The following is an 18779-nucleotide window of genomic DNA, read 5'->3' on the forward strand; positions in this document are numbered from 1 at the left end:
TGTTGTCTTTTCCTATGGTTTGTCTTTTCTAGAATATCATATAAATGAAATCCTACCATATTTGGCCTTTGGACCTTTCACCTTGACAGTCAAATCAAAATTTCAAAGTTCTTTTTCTATGGGCTTTCCAAATCTAAATTCTTACAATTCTGAGTACGGAGACAAAACACACACTACATACTGCTTCTAAAAACCTCCTCCTTGGGCCGGCTCCGTGGCTTAGCGGTTAAGTGCGCGCGCTCTAATGCTGGCGGCCCGGGTTCGGATCCCGGGCGCGCCCCAAGGCACCACTTCTCCGTCCAGCACGAGGCCGAGTCCCACGTACAGCAACTAGAAGGATGTGAACCTATGACATACAACTATCTGCTGGGGCTTTGGGGGGAAAAAAATGAATAAATAAAATCTTTAAAAAAAAAAAAAAAACCTCCTCCTTATCGGATTTTAATTTTAGCACCAACTGCCAAGAAAATTTTTTCGACTGAAACTAAAATTCCGTACACATTATATCAATCATCAATTGATCAGTCATCAATCTATGTTAACAGAAGGTGAGTTATTATTAGGAAGTTACATAATTTGTACCAAAGATTGTTAAAATTCCTTTCATTAAATGCAGTTTACAACAATTCACAGGCTTCAAAGTTCGCCTTGCAAATATAGAGTCAATTATCAGAAACCATTAATGGGATCAGGCTTTTCTATAAAAGTGGTCCCAAGGAAGTAGGAACCTTTATTTGTTTCAAGAACGCAATGAGGAGCCCAATAGCCTGAGCTGAGTCAGGCAGAGGATCGCAGACCACAATCCATCTTCTGAAGGAAAGTGTTCACCCGGGGATGTCGCGACCTGGCCTAGACCAGGTGGGGGGGGCGCGAACTCAAGGATGCGCGCAGAGGGCAGGCGACTCCCTGCCGCCCCCTGCACCTCTGCTGGGTGGGGCCCCGCCAAGGCAGAGGGACCGGCGGGCCAGGCGGCGCTCCTCTGCTCCTCCAGAGGTTGGGGTCCCCCGCCTGGGGCAGCCCGCCAGCAGCCCCGGCCCCCGACCCCATCTGCCGCCCCGGACACCGCGCTCCCGCCTTCTGCGCGGAGATCTCTACGCTGTGCCCGCCGCCCACGGCCTACCGCCTACCTCCGCGCCGCCTCCTGCCCAGCGCTCCTCCACACTGCAGAAAGGAGAGCTCCCCAGCGCTGAAAGTCTTGGAGGAAGGATCCCGCCAAAGCCCCTACACAAACCAGTGTGGCTGCCACCTCCGCACCAGACCCTCCGCCTCCAGTGTGCGGCCCAGGGCTCTCCAGCTCGCCGGCCCCTCTGCTGCTCCCAGCCCCGGTTCTGCGCATGCGCGGGCCTCCAAGGATACAATGGGAACCGCTGGGGGGGCGCCAGGAGGGGTAGGGGGATGGGGACCACGGTGTCCCTGAGACGGAGAGCAGAGCGGGCTGGCGCTCTGCAGCCCTTGACTCTGCTCTCCCTGGATGACCGTCAGCTCCTGGAGAAGATCTGCCTTCTCTTGAGGTGGCTTCTCCTGTCCTGAGAAGCATGTCACACGATCTAACATTTGTTTTAAAAAGAATGATGACATCCTTAACACCCGGTGTGTGTCATGTCCCCAGAAGAATTCTCTGCTTCCCCGGAAGACTAGACAGCGAGCAGCTGGGACCGAGTTCTGATCCAGGAAGCAAGGATGCTGAGGGCACAGCTGTCTCCCCTCTGCTGGCTCCTACCCGTGATCTGTGGCCCTGATGGGGAAACAGCGCTGGGGACTCGTGCAGGTGACAACGCTCAAGTGTTTGCCCACCATATTACATTTCTTATGGTTGAGTGGTTAAAACGGGAGGCTAGCTGTCAGTTTTTCAGATGATTTCACTTGCAGAAATGTCTTTGGACAAAGAAGTTTGTTTTCATTTCTGATTTTTAAAACCAATAAGGATAATTAAAATACTTATTTTCTTAATCTCATTGGCATGCTAAAACAAACAAGTCACTTGGTTTTCACCAAACTGGCCACATTTTCATTAAAAGTTTGGAAGTATTGTTGTTTGAGGTAAAGAAAGCATTTGGGAAGAACAATTACCCTTAGATAATATCTTCCCAGATAAATGTACAAATTAAAAGTTTGGAAGTATTGTTGTTTGAGGTAAAGAAAGCATTTGGGAAGAACAATTACCCTTAGATAATATCTTCCCAGATAAATGTACAAACACATAGTTATGAGCCATTTTGAGGGGCCTGGGAAATCCAGTTTGAGGTCTACAATGGATCGTCCAAAGTAAAAGTTAAATTAGTAATTTTCTGAGGAGTTTGCAAGTAAATGTTCATGTCGCCTTCATCAAATAGGTCTGGTGATTTAAATGAAGATTGAGCTTAATGATAAAAGTTTTCAAGAGACTGAGAAATACTGAGTAAACGTACTTAAAAAAAAAAAGGTGGAAATTGAAGTAAAGCCCGCCATTATCCACTTCAAAACAGAGTCACAGTAGCACTATTGTCAAGGTATAAGAAGGAATAGAAATGCTTTATAAGGTCAATTCTTCACTTCTAAAGGACCTAACATGACATTCTAGAAATCTCCATAGTCTTTCACTCATCTAGATTTAAATTGCTCAATTTATATTTTAAAGACTAATGAATCTGAGGGCAAAATATTCAAGGTCATTGTTTAATTGTTTTTCATTATTGCAAAGTACATGGGTATAAAGTGTGGCTGAAATCCATGGTCTTGGAGAAGAAAAATATAGAGAACTTATTTATCACTCTCACAGTGTGTCCTGACTTAATCCTACAAATGTCCCAAGAGTAAAACCTCAGTGAGTTCCATTCTGTTCTTAGATATGACATCTTTCATTCATAATGAATATTCTCAAATTAGGTTCTAGTTAGTAATTATGTTCCTGATGCAAATAGGCAATAAAAACAAATCCATGCTTGACTAAATTGGGCTCAAGAGGACTGCTTAGAACCAAAATTTGTTTTTGGCTTTGTTTTTCTTTATCAATTTCTTTCTTTCTCCTCAGCGGAGTCGGCAGATAAATGACACAGACAGCTGAGAGACTGAGGGCAGGGTCTTGAAGAAAATGGGATTTCCTGATCTTCAAGATCCTTTTTATCTTTAAAATTCTATGATTTATGCTATTTATATGGGGATTCATTTTTTTCATTTTTTCTAATAGTGAGACTAACAAAAGTTAGCACCTGTGGAACATTTTTCCTCGTAAAAATTTAAGTTATTCTGACAATTGTTAATATTTTAACAAGCCATTAAGAGCTAATCTGATGCTCAGAGGATTTTTAGGGTAGTGAGACTGTTCTGTACATAATGGTGGCTACATGTCACTATATGTGTGTCAAAACCCATGGAACTGTACAACGGAAAGAGTGACCCTTAAACTAGGGACTGTAGTTCATAACAACGTTTCAATATTGTTCATTCATTATAACAAACGTATCACACTAATGCAAGGTGTTAATAATAGGGGAGATGGGGCTTGGGAGAGAGAGGAGGGGCAGTGTGGGGGGTGTATGGAGCTCTATGTACTATCTGTTCAATTATCTGTAAATCTAAAACTCTACTTTTAAGAATAAAGTTTTTTAAATTTTTTTGAAAGGCACCGAAAGGTGAGCTAACACTGTAGGGCATCTATTATGTGCAGAAGGGCAAGGAAGAAGTTGAAATGATTTAAACAGTCCACCTTGTGACAGTTTGAATTGCGGTGTGTTTCTGAAGCCTTAGACAAGGGCAGGACATGGAATTTGAGACATGGATGAAATAAAGGAGAAGGAAGACATCAGCGTGATCAGACCTGATCAATTAATATTTAGGACAAATTACTAAATTGGATGGATTTGTTTTTATTTTCTTTGCTTTTTAGAAACCTTACACCTGTCTATGAAAGCCACACGTGCACAGTGTCAACAGGTATGTTTCCTACCGAGCGGCACCTGCTTCTCTCCCTCTGCATCTTCTATTCCTTTCCCCCGCCTCTCACTACCTCTGACTGATGGTCGCTGTGTCTATCTCCCTTCCTTACTCTCCCTCTCTCCTGTTTGTTTGTTTGTTTATCTTTGTGCTTCTTTCTCCTCTAACACATCAGACTAACCATAACCTTCCTGGTCACTGTTTAGTTCCACTGAAGGAACTCAGTGGTTTCCATCAAGAAATGATAGATCAGTGTTCTGGGAAAAATTTCTCTATTTCAGCTACTTCTCCACCCTCAATCTGAAGCAGGAAAATTTCTTGAACGTTGAACCAATTTTTTATATATTTTTCTTTTTTTTTTTAAGATTTTATTTATTCATTTTTTCCCCCCAAAGCCCCAGTAGATAGTTGTATGTCGTAGGTTCACATCCTTCTAGTTGCTGTACGTGGGACTCGGCCCCGGGTTGGACGGAGAAGTGGTGCCTTGGGGCGTGCCCGGGATCCGAACCCGGGCCGCCAGCATCAGAGCGCGCGCACCTAACCGCTAAGCCACGGAGCCGGCCCTATATTTTTCTTTTTTGAATCCAAATTTCAGAGGTCCTGGTCATATTGGAAAAATTCCTGAAGAAAGCTGCCTGGAGTTGAGCCGATAGTTCTTCCTATGGCCATAAAGGGGAATCCTTATTTTGTCCATGGGGCCTCAGGAGAAGCCCTCGTGAGAGAGGAATCCTTGCTAACCCTATGTTGTACCTAGGACTGGCTTCTCCTAAGACAGGGGTTCTCGAACTCCAGTGTGCATTAGAACTGTGTGGAGGTCCCCTACAACACAGAATGCTGAGCCCATCCAAGAATTTGTGATCTAATAGGATGGGGGGACCCAAGAATTTACGTCTCTGACCATTTCCAAGTGATGCTGCTGACCAGCCACACTTGAGAACCACCGGCTTAGAAGCCCTAGGTTTCAAAGGATGCTTTGCTTGAGCAGACAGCCAGAACTATCAAAAGCTTAATCAAGATTCACCAACAACTTGAATGTGTTGGCATTTGGATCTAGAGGCTCCTGAATTTTCAGGGGCTAAAGCAAACATTACTCTGAGTTCAGGGTTTGTGACTCTCCTAAGTGTCACCCAATTCCTTTGCTTGCTTCCGTCGACCCCTACCTGGCTAGGAAAGAATATTAAAAACAAAGCCAGCTTTGATTATTTAATCTTCAGTCAATTAAGGCATTTTTGAGTAAGATTTTTTCTTTTTTTTTAATTTATTTTTTTTATTGATGTTTTAATGGTTTTTAACATTGTGAAATTTTGGGTTGTGCATTTTTGTTTGTCCATCACCATATATATGACTCCCTTCACCCCTTGTGCCCACTCCCCACCCCCACTGCCCCTGGTAACCACAGTCCAGTTTTCTCTGTCCACGTGTTGGTTTATATTCCACATATGAGTGAGATCATACAGTGTTTGTCTTTCTCTTTCTGGCTTATTTCACTTAACATAATACGCTCCAGGCCCATCCATGTTGTTGCAAATGGGACGATTTTGTCTTTTTTTTATGGCTGAGTAGTATTCCATTGTATATATATACCACATTTTCTTAGTCCAATCGTCAGTCGAGGGACACATAGGTTGCTTCCACTTCTTGGCTATGGTGAATAATGCTGCAATGAACATAGGGGTGTATAAGCCTCTTTGGATTGTTGATTTCAGGTTTGTTGGATAGATTCCCAGTAGTGGGATGGCTGAGTCATAGGGCATCTCTATTTTTAAGTCTTTTTAAAGATTTTTATTTATTCAGTTCTTCCCCCCAAAGTCCCAGTAGATAGTTGTACGTCATAGGTTCACATCCTTCTAGTTGCTGTACGTGGGACTCGGCCTCGCGCTGGATGGAGAAGTGGTGCCTCGGGGCGCCCCCGGGATCCGAACCCGGGCCGCCAGCATCAGAGCGCGCGCACTTAACCGCTAAGCCACGGGGCCGGCCCTATTTTTAAGTCTTTGAGGAGTCTCCATACCGTTTTCCATAGAGGCTGCACCAGTTTGCATTCCCACCAGCTGTGTATGAGAGTTCCTGTTTCTCCACATCCTCTCCAACACTTGTTTTTTGTCTTGGTGATTATAGACATTCTACCGGGCGTGAGGTGGTATCTTAGTGTTGTTTTGATTTGCATTTCTCTGATGATTAGTGATGTTGAACATCTTTTCATGTGCCTATTGGCCATCTGTATATCTTCTTTGGAGAAGTGTCTGTTCATTTCCTCTGCCCATTTTTTGATTGAGTTGTTTGTTTCTCTGTTGTTCAGTTGTGTCAGTTCTTTCTATATTATTGAGATCAATCCCTTGTCAGATGTATGTTTTGCAAATATTCCCTCCCAGCTGGTGGTTTGTCTGTTCATCTTGATTCTGGTTTCGTTTGTCTTATAGAAGCTCTTTAATCTGATAAAGTCCCACTTGTTTATTTTTTCTTTAGTTTCCCTAGTCTGGGTAGGCATGTCATCCGAAAAGATTCCTTTATAACCAATGTCAAATAGTGTGTTGCCTATATTTTCTTCTATGAGTTTTATAGTTTCGGGTCTCACCTTCAGGTCTTTGATCCATTTTGAGTTAATTTTTGTTAATGGCAATAGTAGATGGTCCACTTTCATTCTTTTGCATGTGGCTGTCCAGTTTTCCCAACACCATTTATTGAAGAGACTTTCCTTTCTCCATTGTATGTTCTTAGCACCTTTGTCGAAAATTAGCTGTCCATATATGTGTGGTTTTATTTCTGGGTTTTCAATTCTGTTCCATTGATCTGTGTGTCTGTTTTTGTACAAGTACCATGCTGTTTTGATTTTGAGTAAGTTTTTTTGACAGAAGGGCAAACTTTATCTACACTATTGGAAATGAATTATTACTGATAACAATGGTTATTTACTGAGGTCCTAATATGTCTCAAGCCCTATACATAGTTTGATTGCTCTGCTTCTCAGAACCCTACGGCATCCCAGGTGTGTTTACTGTTTCTCTACCACTCCTCTAAGGAACTCCCCAGAGCACACTCATATTTGACCTCACCATGCCTTCTCTCATTTAATTTAGCAGTAGATTAAAATTACAGAAGAAACTTGAATGGGTCTTGAGCCCCAGCAAGAGAAGGTCTAAAGTCTATCTAGGACAAATGGCTTAATGTTTGTTTCTGAGAAGTTTCCAGGGACAAAGACTCCACAACCTCCAGAAACCAGTTCTGTTGATTATTAATATCTCTAATCAATGATCTACATTAATTGTTTTCTTGTTGATTGGTTGATTGTCTGCTATATTATGTTGCCATATAATAAAATTTTTCTTTGTGTTATTTAAATAATTTTCACTTTATATCCACTTTTTAAATTTAGCCTTCTCTGGACTTAATCATACATTGAAGATGGTAATTGTCACCTATTAACATTTTCCTCTTCAGTTTAGATAACCTAAGTTTCTTTACTGTGTTAAAAATATTTAATACGTTTTGTGCTTTATTTCTCCAGTTCTTCTCTAGGTCATTTTATTAGGTAGTATAGTGGAAAGGTGACTTCAGAGGTCCTGTGTGGTAAAGAATCATCTTTGTACTGTATTCAACGTGAATAAAATCTCTATTAGTTTTGTGTTCAGTCTAATCTAGATCTGAACCTTTCCTTCCTTCCTCCCTCTATTGTCTGGAATAGTTAATAGTCCCAGACCTAGAGTTTTGCTTGTGGAAAGTGTTTGTTGTTTAGTTGGCTTGACGTTTTAACAATTTAATTTATTTAGTAGATATGTGAGTTTTCCTATTTAGTGCTATTTTTTGTGTCAGTTTCAGTATATTGGTTTTTTATAAAGTGAATTTTGACCTTTGTTGTCTAATTCACAGTCCTAAGTATTTCACAAAATGGTGTATCTCGTTAAGATCTAAGCATTCTGTAGAGAATACTTCTTATTTGATTTCTGATACTGGTCATCTGTGTTTCATTTCTTTTTTTTTCCTTAATCAGTTTTGCTAGTGGTTTATTAACTTTATTATTATTTTAAAAATAACTTTTAGCCTTTGTTTCTTTAGTATTTTTCTATTTCATTGATTCTTATCTTTATTATTGTTTCCATTCTGTATTTTTTCCAGTGTTATTCTCTTTTAATTCTTGAGACAGAAGCTGAGATTGTGGATTTCCTGTCTTTCTTCCATACTCATACATTCATTTAAGGCTACACACCATTGCCTTCTAAGCACAGATGTAGCTGGTATCTCTTGTCTTCCCTAGTGTATTTCTAAACTCTGTGCTGCAAGCCATGTCTGCCCCATAGGATCTCCAGCCCATGAGCCTGCAACGATGTCAGCCTTCGTGTGTCTCCATCCCTCTACCTGAAGCTCATATCTTCTGTCCAGTGTCACCATCTCATATGATTGCAGCCCATGTCTGACCTTTTGTGTTGTCAAGTTTTTCTCTCCCCTCTGTCCATACCACCTCTCAAAAGTCTCCATTCCTTGTTCCTGTAGCCCATGCCAACCCATATGTGTCTCCATCCCATCTCTCTAAAACCCATGTCAGACAACTAATGTCATTCTCTCACGTACTTGCAGCGCGTATCTTTCCTCGAGTGTCTCTATCTCCTGTGCCCACATTTTATACCAGACCTCACATGTCTCTCTCCTTGTGTCTGCATCCCTTTCCATCCCTGAGTGTGCCTGTCCGCTATGCTTCAGCCCACGCCAGCTCGTGTTTGTGTACGTTCTCTGTGCCTCCAGCCCATCTAGACAACCAGTGTTTTCATTTACTATTCCTCTAGCCCCTGTCCGAACTTGTGTGTTCCCTTACCCTGTGCCTGTAGCCCATGTGTGCCTCAAGTATCTTCACCCAGTGTCCCACACTTGGGTGTCATTCACCTGTTAAAGGATATCATGGTTCCTTCTAGGTTTTGGCCATTGTGAATAAAATTGCTTTTTAGATGTTCTTAGGGGTCTGTGTGTGGATGTATATTTTCATGGTAGTTGGAGATATACACTGGTGCACAATTGGTGAACCATATAGTGACACTATACTTAGCTTCACAAGAATTAGCAAGATGTCTTCTTAAGAGGTTATACTGTGTGTATTCCCATGAGCAATGAATGAGATTTCCTATTGTCCCACATCCTCACCAGTAATTGGTATTGTCAGTTTTTGGTTTTTAGCTATTCTACTAGAAGAGTAGAATATCTCATTGGTGTTTTAGTTTGCTTTTTCTTGATGCACAATGGATTTTATTTTCCAATAATTTCTTGTTGTTGAGAAATTTATATTTGCTTATTTCCCATGTATATATATATTTTTGGTAACTTGTCTATTCATATTTTGGTCTATTTATTTTAATTTGTGGAGTTTGTTTTCTTGTTGCAGCGTTTGACTGGTTCTTTGAATATTTTGCATGCAAGTCTTTCTGAAGATATGTGTTTTACAAATGTATTATCTTAGTCAGGAGTTGTATTTCCACTCTGTGAATGCTGTCTTTCCCAGATTGGAGAGTTTAAATTTAACCAAGTCCACATGATCAATTGTTTTCTTCATCGATTGTGCTTTTTGTGTTGTATATGAAAACAAATCATCAAACTATAAATCATGAAGATTTTCTCTTGTTTCCCAGTATGATTTTTATAGTTTTGCATTTTATATTTAAGTTGATGAGTGATTTTGAGTAAATTTGTGTGTAAGGTGCAAAGTTTGTGTCTTTGTTCATTTATTTCCATAGGGTCGTCCTTTTGTATCATCACCATGGTTGATGATTACTAGAGACTAAAAGACTAAGGACTAAAAGACTATTATTTTTTATGTTGGAGTGCATTTATTGTCATGACCAAGATCAAGTTGTCTGTACTTGCAGAGGTCTGTGTGTGGACTTTCCATGTTTTTTCATTTACCTCTCTGTATATTCATTTTAAAATATCACGGTCTCTTGATTATTGTATTATTGTAAAATATCACAGTCTCTTGACTTTGTAATTAATCTTGAAATTGAGAAGTGTGAGTTCATCAATTTGTTCTTCATCAGGATTTTCTATCTGATGAAGAAAGTCTGTATGTCTATGTTATATCCAATGCTGAAAACTAACAAGCTTAAATAAGCTTTTATTTACCAAATATTATTTCATATCACGTTAACTGGAAAAACATTTGGATTTAGAAATAACTTTTCTAAGCACTTACTTCAAGTTAATTGAATAGAGCTCTTAATTTTGACCATACCCTCCAGAGGTAAAATACAGTGCACATATAACATACATGTAGACACACACATATAAAGAAGAGACAGATGTTGGGGCCGGCCCAGTGGCTTAGTGGTTAAGTGCACACGCTCTGCTACTTGTGGCCCAGGTTCATATCTCGGGCGGACACCGACCCACCGCTTCTCTGGCCATGCTGAGGCCGCGTCCCACATACAGCAACTAGAAGCATGTGCAACTATGACATACAACTATCTACTGGGGGCTTTGGGGAAGAAAAAAAGGAGGAGGATTGGCAATAGATGTTAGCTCAGAGCCGGTCTTCCTCAGCAAAAAGAGGAGGATTAGCACGGATGTTAGCTCAGGGCTGATTTCCCTCACACACACAAAAAAGAAAACCGGTACTCAACTCGGCCTGCCAGTGGCAGTTTGGTGAGAAACTGCAGAGATAGATTGTATGTATAACTGAGATCAAATGGTATTTGTCTTTCTCTGCCTCAGTTATTTCACTTAGAATAATGACCTCAAGGTCCATCCATGACATCACAAATGGCAAGATTTCTTCTTTTTTATCGCTGAATAATATTCCATTGTAAATATATACCACATTTTCTTTCCTTTTTTTTTGTGAGGAAGATCAGACCTGTGCTAACATGTGCCAATCCTCCTCTTTTTGCTGAGGAAGACTGGCGCTGGGCTAACATCCGTGCCCATCTTCCTCCACTTTATATGGGACTCCATCACAACATGGCCTGACAAGCGGTGAGGCAGTGCACGCCCAGGATCCAAACCCCGGGCTACCACAGCGGAGCACATGCACTTTACCACTACGCCACCAGGCTGGCCCATACTACATTTTCTTTATCCACTCATCTATTGATGGACATTTAGGTTGTTTCCATATCTTAGCTATACAAATAATGCTGTAATAATCACAGGGGTGCATATATCTTTTCAAGTTAGTGTTTTCATTTTCTTCGAATAAATACACTGAAGTGTATCTATTTTTAATTTTTTCAGGAACCTCCACTGTCTTTTCCACAGTGGCCACACCAATTTAAATTCCCATGAACAGCGCACAAGTGTTCCCTTTTCTTCATATCCTTGCCAACACTTATTATCCCTTGTCTCTTTGATGATCACCATCCTTACACGAGTGAGATGATAGCTCTATGTGGTTTTGATTTGCATTTCCCTGATGATTAGTGACGTTGATCTCCTTCTCATGCATGTGTTGGCTATTTGGATGTGTTCTTTGGACAAACGTCTACTTAGTCTTTTGCCCATTTTTCAATTGGATTGCTTTTATGTTATTGGGTTGTATGAGTTCTTTATAAATATTCTTATGGGTTGTATAAGTTTTTTATAAATTTTGGATATTTAACCCCTTATCTGATACGTGGTTTGTAAAATTTTTCTCCCAGCCTTTTGATTTTGTTGGTTGTTTCTTTTGCTGCGCAGAAGCTTTTAAGTTTGATGTAGTCCCATTTGTTGATTTTTTCTTTTGTTGTTTGTGGTTTTGGTGGGATATCCACAAAATCATTGCCAAGACCAATGTCGAGGAGCCTCTTCCCTATGTTTTCTTCTAGCAGTTTTACAGCTTCAGGTCTGAGAATGCCCAAAAGGCCAGGAGGAGCAATGTCCCTTTTGTTGGAGCTGAACAGATTCAGTCTCTCATTTCTCTATCAAGCAGTTTTGTTCAGACCTTATAAACACAATTCTTTCCAATTTTAAGCCAAATTAAAAAGGTCAGCCTGCCCCATTCACTCCAAAAGTGCCCCCTAGGCTCCTCTGGTCTAGGAAATACCCCCTGGGTTTCTGTTTCCTAGGAATTCCCCCCTAGGTTCCTCTTACCTAGGGAATGTACCAGTACCCCCTTAAGACACCTAGCCTTAAGCCTTGAAAACAGCTCAAATAAACTCTGAACCGTTGACTTACAATAAGGAGGTCCGGGTTTCAGGAGAACTCACCGGGATCACCTGAAGAATGCAGTGATCTGGGGGGCACAATGGGCCCCTATTAGTACCCAATGCCAGTTCAGTATAGATTCCAGGTGGTCTCTGGTGGGTTTCTCTGAAATCCTGCCATGACTACACCAACAAATGTCTACGTCAATAATCCATAATCAATCTATAAATCAAAATTGGAGTGAGTTTATTATGAGCCAACTTTTGAGAACCATGGCCCTGGGGCTTCCTTCCATAAGGAGGGAAGAGCACCAAGGAAGTGGGGTGTTATACCATCAAAGAGCATGTATCACATAGGATTGTAATGTCCCTTTTACTATAGCGACAAGATCACCCTGTCAGATTGCCTAGCCAGAATAGCTATTGATGGACACAGCAGGGAGCAGGTCTGCTGTCTCGATGGGCTTGGCTGGTGTCGGGTCTGTTGTCTCGAACTGGGTGGTCATAGGATGGCTGCAGCAACCAAATCCTAGCTTAGGGAGAAATGCTCATCCTTAAGGTAATGCCAATGAGGGGGAAGTTGCATCCTTATCTTACAGGCATTTACTCTTCTCTTTGGGACATGGGAAAGCAGATACACAATGCAGGAGACAGGCCCTTTTGGTAAAACAAACTTCAGCCAAATTAATTTTACCCCAAATGGCTTCCTCATGTGCTCCAATATATCCTATTGCTTGCCATTTATTTATCAGTTCCTTAGTACTTATTATGTGTCTGTTAAGTATAAAGAATATGTAATATCCTGGGGAAAACAGACTTTATACCATATGGTGCCTGGAGGCAAGGAGCTTATAACCCTACTTGGAAAATAACTGCATTTCTGAAATGCTAAACAGAAATACAGCAGAGAAAAAGACATGCCTCAATGGTCGAGGAAATCCCACAGCAAAGTTATTAATTGAATGCAAAACTTAGCGACAATCAGCACCAATGCCAAGAAAGCTCTGGAGACTCAAGTTTGCTCAACTAGCTTCTCACAACAAAGCAAAGATTCAGCACTGGTTCTGGAGAGACCTTGATGTGGACATATGGTGATGACTTTGAATTCTTCTGAAGAGAATTTTTTAATTTTTTTTTTTTTGTGAGGAAGATCAGCCCTGAGTTCTAACATCCATGCTAATCCTCCTCTTTTTGCTGAGGAAGACCGGCTCTGAGCTAACATCTATTGCCAATCCTCCTCCTTTTTTTTCCCACAAAGCCCCAGTAGATAGTTGTATGTCATAGTTGCACATCCTTCTAGTTGCTGTATGTGGGATGCGACCTCAGCATGGCCGGAGAAGCGGTGCGTCGGTGCGTGCCCGGGATCCAAACCCGGGCTGCCAGTAGCGGAGCGCGTGCACTTAACCGCTAAGCCACGGGGCCGGCCCTGAAGAGGATTTTTTAAACACAGGAAATAATGTGTGATTATTCTAACTAAACATAGATTTTTAAAATGTCAAAACGAGTGGTACCCCTGGTTTGTTATTTCTGAATAACAGCTGTCATTGTCTTAGCTCTTTCCGCATAGTGTTTACTCCTGCCTCACACCAGCCCTATGAACAGGGCCAGGGCGGGTATCATTCCTGATTTCCTGATGAGAACGCTGAGGCCTTGTATAGTTAGGACATCTGTCATGGCGCCAGTACTGATGATACCCTAGGATTTTTGTCTACTCTGTATTTTTTATCTTCTGTAATTGCCGTTAGGTTTCGATGTAACTGATAACTTGCTACCTTGATTTTTCAAATGAAACCCACAAAGTTTGTGGGTATCTTTTGGTACCTTGTTAAGCAAATGAGGAAAATGAGATTACCAGCTACAGCTGCTGCTCATATTGACAAGCCATCTCCTTTATTTTTCTACCTGACAAGCGTGTTCATTCAATAGACATTAAGTGGCTGTTATGTAGTCATCATGACATTGTCAAGAGTGGTGGGATTGACAGGATAAGTGTGCACACTTCTCGTGCTGAGGAGGCTTTCATTGCACTTGAGGGAAGATGAGATACACTCAGGAAAGTGTTAAGCCTCCACCCTTCCAGACAGCACAACATTATTGTCAAAACGAGGAGTGCAGGTGTGCCGTGTCTGTGTGCTGATTCTGGAGTGGTCCAGGTGAGCTGGGGCTTCAACCCGACCTTAGTGATTGATGAGACTCTGTGAGGGGAGGACCAGGGAGGGCCTTCTAGTGGAGTGGAGCTAGACTCAGGAAACAGGGAGAGACAATTTTGGGGAGTGGACGGGAGGCATGTAGAAAAATATAAGTGATAGTCTGGTTGAAGAGATGGCATCTGTAGACACTAAAAAGCCATGAAAGAAATTGTGTTTTCCTTATTTTCTGCTACTGGATCCATGAGGTGAAGGAGAGGTTTTGAGATTTCATCACAGCACTGCAATGTGTGACAGTCTTGGGGTGTGGCTGAAAGTCTGGAGGACCAACTGAACTTTCCATATATATATAGTTTATATGGGGTTGTATAGAGTGCTTATAGCATACTTTGTATTGGGGTGAACCTGCAATCCTAAGTGAAACCATTTATCCCTTTGGCTGTTGGTGTTGCCTGTTTTATATGGAGCCAGTGAAGTCCAAGATTGAGTGGCATTGTATTAAGATGATGAAGCGTTCTAGGCAAGAGTCCCTTCATCAGGGGATGTGCAGCTTGCTATCCAGATAGATGCCCGGCTACACCTTCCATGAAAGTTTCACATGATACAGATATGAAGGAGGCAGGATCCTGTGCCTAAAGGCTGGCAACAGGCAAGGAGACGTTTTCCTAAACCAGCAGCTGGCACAGCACTGTCAGGACATCACGCCTGACATCCTCTCTTGCCCGAGTCATACCTTCTTCCACTAAGTATGAGGATATTCTCTGATGTTTTGGCCAATCGACATATATGGAATGCCTTCAGTTTCACCAATGAGAGCTTATTTGTAAATTCATGCTAATTAAATGAACCACTCATTTCACCAGTGAAAAGCTATTTCTGATATTCAGTAAGCTAAGTAGCAAAGCCTCTGGTGCTTATCAAGACATGACTAGCTTATGGGCCGGCCCCATGGCTTAGTGGTTAAGTGCGCACGCTCCGCTACTGGCGGCCCAGTTTCAGATCCCGGGCATGCACCGACGCATCGCTTCTCCAGCCATGCTGAGGCCGCCTCCCACATACAACTAGAAGTATGTGCAGCTATGACATACAACTATCTACTGGGGCTTTGGGGGAAAAATAAATAAATAAAATTATTAAAAATAAATAAATAGGGCCGGCTCTGTGGCTTGGCGGTTAAGTGCGCGCGCTCTGATGCTGGCGGCCCGGGTTCGGATCCCGGGAGTGCCCGGAGGCACCACTTCTCCGTCCAACGCGAGGCCGAGTCCCGCATACAGCAACTAGAAGGATGTGAACCTATGACATACAACTGTCTACTGGGGCTTTGGGGGGAAAAAGCTGAATAAATAAAATCTTTAAAAAAAAAAATAAATAAATAAATAAATAAAAGATATGACTAACTTAAAGAGACGTGAATAGCTGAAACGCACAGCCACGTCTGAAATGTGACACTTGCTGATACAAGACTAGCTGACCCCTGGAATCTGAATTCTCTATTAGGGTCAATGACTGTCCCTGAAGGTAAAGCTTGAACTAACTGATCTATGCGTTGTGTATTACCGTCAATACTGAAGAATATTTTATAAATTTTTTAATTTGTTAAAAAAATTACAGAAAGAGCATCTCCTGTCCATCAGCTAATTCAGTCTACTTTATAGTCTCAACACGATGACTACAGTATGTTTTTTGTTTTTAATTTGCTCTTTACCTCTGCCACACAGTTATTCTCTTCTCTTTGCTTTATAATCAACAAAGGTTTAGGGAAATATACGTATAAGTAAGTAAAATACCATGAGGAGAACTCAGGACAAAAAATGCATATGGGAAAGAATCAACCCTGCTGGCTACATATATGATCTGGGAAGGTAACTCACTGGTTTGTCTACTTAATAGTATGTAGCACAGACAGCACTGTACTAGGAATCTGGAGACAAGCATCTGAGCATATAGTTCCAACTCTGCCACTAAGTAGCAGTCAGACTATGGATGACTTAACTTGAGAAATCGCACTTTTCATTTACTGGAAAATGAAGAGGTTAGGCTCTACAACCACTAAAATTATTTCCAACTCCGCAATTCTATGCTTCAATAAGTCAACAATCAAAAATTATATTCCAAAGTACCTATGTTCAGAAACTGTTTTTCCCAGACACTCTGAAATTAGAAACTATCCAGGAAATAGGATATCTTAAAATATTGATACATAGGGCCGGCCCCGTGGCTTAGTGGTTAAGTGCACGCACTCTGCTGCTGGCGGCCTGGGTTTGGATCCTGGCCGCGCACTGACGCACCGCTTCTCTGGCCATACTGAGGCCGTGTCCCACATACAGCAAATAGAAGGATGTGCAGCTATGACATACAACTATCTACTGGGGCTTTGGGGGAAAAAATAAATAAATAAAATTATTAAAAAAAAATGTTGATACATAAAATGGCCCAAATTTCTTGGTACGTCTATGACAAGCTGTTTAATCAAGATGGTAACTCAGAAAGAGCGTATAAACAGCGAAACCTACCATATTGACTTGGGTCACCCTCAGGAAAAACATATATCCTCTCCCACTTTAACATTCCAAAACAAATTCACCATACTAGTGAGTCCGTCTTGTCAAGTTCAGGTCTGTCTAGCCAGAAGTCATTCATGTATATGGTAAGATTTACTTCATTTTTTAACAAAGATAAAAAGATAAATGGCTTTTTGTATTTTTGCCTGTTTCATCTATAAAGATCTTACATTAAGTAAATGAGTTTTAATACCTTCAGCGTGCTACAGTAATTTAAAGAGCATTTTGAAACTTGTAATATGCCATGTCCAACAGGATCTAGTAAAAAAATCAGTAGTTCACAATCCAAAAATGCTTATTTAGATTCATTACCAACAATACTTACACTTCAAAGACACCAATAACCAACATGTCATTTGTCCCTCCTGCAGAATTTCATAAGTTGTTAAATTCTGGTATCATCCAAAAGTATAATTAGGATGCTATCAATAAAATGTATTTTTTTCATCAGAAATATTAAAACTAATGATTAAACTATTAAACTAAATGATTAACTAAATATTAAAACTAATGGCAACCAACGATCTGTTGTCTTTCCCTATGGTTTATCTTTTCTAGAATATCATATAAATGAAATCTTACCGTATTTGGCCTTTTAACCTTTCACCCTCTCAGTTGTGGGAGATCAAGATTAGGCCATCCTGAAATCTATCTCTTTACCTTGGTTGTTTTCTCTAGGGACATTTGACCTCCCCCACTAACTGCCTAAAGAATTTGACATAGTAACTCCTTCCTGGAACAGATCTATCATGATGGCTGTAAAGATAATGTAGGATAAATGTTACAATAGGAAAGGCACCAACAAGCCCATCTTATCGGAAGTTCTGTCTCTCAGGCCACCTTCTCTGGATGGCCCTGCGAGAAGTTGCCAGACAATCATTTACATTTATAAGGGAAATCTCCATTTGTAAAGGTATCTCCCTCTCTGTTTTGGGAAGAGGGGGGGATGGCCTCATTTCTAGAGGCTTATCAATGTGAAAGGTGAGGCCTTAAATCTGCATAATAACCTTACTCTTGTTTACAGTGCTTTAGTGGTAATCTCCTGTAACTGACTCCCCCCACCCCCAACATCCTCCTTTGTCGTTGGCTGAACATGGTATTTAAGACGAGAATTTCTGCTATTGTGTTGAGAAACGCAGTGTCCCTGCTTCCTCTCATGTATACATGTTATTAAACTTGGTATTATTTTCTCCTGCTAACCTGTCTTGTTAATTATTTGGGCAGCCATAAGAACCTTAAGGAAAAGGGCAGAGGGAGATCCCACCTGTTCCCTCGACACAGTCAAATCAAAATTTGAAAACTCTTGCTCTATGAGCTTTCCAAATCTAAATTCTTACAATTCTAAATGAGTATGGAGACAAAACACACACTACATACTACTTCTAAAAACCTCCTCCTTATCCGATTTTAATTTTAGCACCAACTGCCAAGAAAAACCTTTCCACTGAAACCAAAATTCCGTACACATTATGTCAATCATCAATTGATCAGTCATCAGTCTATGTTAACAGAAGGTGAGTTATTATTAGGAAGCTACATAATTTGCACCAAAGACTGTTTAAAGCTCCTTTCATTAAATGCAGTTTACAACAATTCACAGGCTTCAAAGTTCACCTTGCAAATATAGAGTCAATTATCAGAAACCATTAATGGGATTAGGCTTTTCTATAAAAGTGGTCCCAAGGAAGTAGGAACGCTTATTTGTTTAAAGAACGCAATGAGGAGCCCAATAGCCTGAGAGGAGTCAGGCAGAGGAGCGCTGACCACAGTCCATCTTCTGAAGGAAAGTGTTCACCCCGGGATGTCGAGACCTGGCCTAGACGGGCCCCGGGGAGCATGAACTCAAGGGCTCGAGCAGAGGGCAGGCGACTCCTTGCCGCCCCCTGCACCTCCGCTGGGTGGGCAGGAGGCCCCGCCAGGGTGGGGCACCGCCAAGGCAGAGGGACCCGCCGGCCAGGCGGCGCTCCTCTGCTCCTCAAAGGGACAGAGTTGGGCTCCCCCGCCTGGGGCAGCCCACCATCAGCCCCGGCCCCATCCGCCGACCCCCCCACAGTGCTCCCGCCATC

At 41.5% G+C, this 18779-nt stretch overlaps 1 protein-coding gene and 1 long non-coding RNA gene across 2 annotated transcripts in view; both read right to left on the minus strand.

Annotated features, from left to right (window-relative positions):
- The window catches only part of LOC147913068 (ral guanine nucleotide dissociation stimulator-like), a 66742-nt gene extending 65077 nt beyond the window's left edge, over nt 1-1665 (minus strand). The window contains exon 1 of the transcript XR_015549075.1: nt 1128-1665. The gene's annotated coding sequence lies outside the window, so the exon portion shown is untranslated. The remainder of the gene's footprint in view (nt 1-1127) is intronic.
- The window catches only part of LOC147913067 (uncharacterized), a 151020-nt gene that overhangs the window by 65867 nt on the left and 66374 nt on the right, over nt 1-18779 (minus strand). The gene's annotated exons all lie outside the window — the stretch shown is intronic.

This window comes from Ceratotherium simum, chromosome 30 (genome assembly GCF_057802395.1).
Source record: "Ceratotherium simum simum isolate JZ-2026a chromosome 30, ASM5780239v1, whole genome shotgun sequence".
Classification (NCBI taxonomy): Eukaryota; Metazoa; Chordata; class Mammalia; order Perissodactyla; family Rhinocerotidae; genus Ceratotherium; species Ceratotherium simum.